The sequence below is a fragment of the Palaemon carinicauda genome, chromosome 29 (assembly GCF_036898095.1).
Source record: "Palaemon carinicauda isolate YSFRI2023 chromosome 29, ASM3689809v2, whole genome shotgun sequence".
NCBI classification, from domain to species: Eukaryota; Metazoa; Arthropoda; class Malacostraca; order Decapoda; family Palaemonidae; genus Palaemon; species Palaemon carinicauda.
Genome location: NC_090753.1, coordinates 40,497,522 through 40,500,021, shown reverse-complemented (window position 1 = coordinate 40,500,021; position 2,500 = coordinate 40,497,522).

Below are 2,500 nucleotides of genomic sequence, written 5' to 3'. Positions count from 1 at the left end.
CCTCGAAAGGATACATACACAAACGCACACCCATATACACACGCATATATATATATATGTGTGTGTGTGTGTGTGTGAGTGTGTGTGTGTGTGTGTAAATATATATATATATATATATATATATATATATATATATATATATATATATATATATATATATATATATATACATATATATATATACATATATATATATATATATATATATATATATATATATATATATATATATATATACAATAAATAATACCAGTGTGTGTCAGTGTGTGTGTACATTTGCATGTGTATTTACACATAGTAGGTATAGTAGAATGAGGTGTGGCATGCTTCCAGGCTACTACTTACTTGTTAATGGATGGCAGCAATGGCTGAAGTTTAGAATAAGAGCATGGGGACGTTGCCACTTGCGCCCTCCATTAAGTAGTGCTCCCTAAATCATCGTGGTTACATTGCAATACATTCACTGCACCAAGGCATATGATGTGGCAATGCTGCCTCATGCATTTCGCCGAGTGCTGCAAGTTCGCAGCTAAAGGCAAGGTGTCAGTAGTCTTTCATCAGCGTCGCTATCTACCCCCCACCATTATGGTACTCAAGTAATCTGTTGTAGTTTCATTTCTGATCCAATCCTGCCTTTTAACTCCCAATATTCTTCTGAGGGCTTGGTTCTCAAATCTAGAGAATTTATTGGATATTTTTTTTTTCAATTTCATACCATGACTCATTTCCATACTGTAACATGGATAACAGTGAACTGATATATAGCCTCATATTCATATGTAATTTCTGGAGATTTGATTTTCAATTTTTACTTGACCTAGCTTTGACTGACTTCCTCTTTTCAATCTTTCAATAAACTGCAATTCTAAAGATTCAGTATTAGAGGTCATAGTTCTCAAATATTAAATGATTCTATACTGTTAAAAAATTGCTGCAATAAGAGTAAAAACCCTGGAATAAAGGTTGCCAGGCATTTACCGTTTTACAAAACGGACATAATGACGTTCAGGAGTGATAATATGATCAACTACTCACTAAACATAATAACAAAGTATGGCAAAATTACGGTCACATCTATTTAATGAAAGACGGCTGAGGCTAATATATTTGTACTGAGAATTTCCGATTAAAATAAAGTCTTTTCCTTCAACAGTGTACCTCATTAATCCTTAATCCTTCTTATGATTTTTTATCTTCCATTGCATTTTTCTGTTCTCATCAATTCTGTTTTTTTTTTTTTCTTTATCTTGAGCCCAACATTCTGTGATATTCCATGCAAGGTAAGCAAGCATTGCAATTCCTGTGATGTTCTGCTAATAAGGAAAGCATCATCATCATACTCTAGGTCAAGGTGGTCAAACCCTAGGCCCGCGTGCCAAATGTGGCCCGCTAGGGGATTTTTTGTGGCCCTCAAACACTGACCTAATTATGCAATATGATTTAATGTGACGAAATCTTACTGGACCAAAATCATCCCTCCAGAATGCTAGAAAAAATAAGAAATTATAAATAATGAAAGATAAATTTAAATCATATCAGTTCTCTCTCTCTCTCTCTCTCTCTCTCTCTCTCTCTCTCTCTCTCTCTCTCTCTCTCTCTCTCTCTCTCTCTATCAATAACATGTGTTCAATCCCAATATTTAATTTACTTTTGACGGTAGATAGAATAATAGTAACAACAGTAACATATAAATGTAAGAAGATCTAATTACAACCTTATGAATAGATCGAGGATGGAGCCCCTATAGTTTCGAATAGTTTTCAGCCTGCCGCGGTTTTGCACTTAAGTACTATTGTTCGTAACGTCTTTTCAGAATATGTCAAAGTAAGAGAATAAAGAGCTCTGATGTAAACAGAGCATATGATATGAAGTGGGAAGAAGCATGTTGTGTGGCAGGGAATAGTTTTTGTTGTTAATGAATATATCGTTCAAAGGCTTTATGTGAAGTTGCACAAAGAAAGGTATGCTGAAATTGTGGGAAAATCACAGCAAAAGCATGTGCTACATAACTCCTGAAAACCCCAAACTGCTAGTCTTACTGCTTCATATGAAGTTGCTTTGGTGCTTTTGAGAAATAGAAAGTCATTCAGGGATTGAGAATTAATAAAGCAGTGTGCAGTAAAATAGCATAATAGTTTGATGAAGAAAAAGTACCAGGTAACAAAGAAATTTTAAAGTGTCATTATCTCACCAAACACTCGTAATAGGAGGAACTAAACTTGATCAGTATGTTCACATGAAACTTAAAAATATAATGAAACATTGCAAGTGTTTTTCAATGGATTTAGATGACAGCACTGGTGTAAGTGAAACAAGCCATTTACTCATTTGCTGTCACCACTGACGAAGATTTTGTAGTACACGAAGAACTTGTCAAGATACGGTCATTGAATGATAATAGTAGAGGTTCTGATATGTACGTTTCTCTCAAATCTGTGGTCAATGAATATGGAGTGTTTAAAAAGTGTTCCTGCATTGTAACTGATGGGGCAAAGTCTAT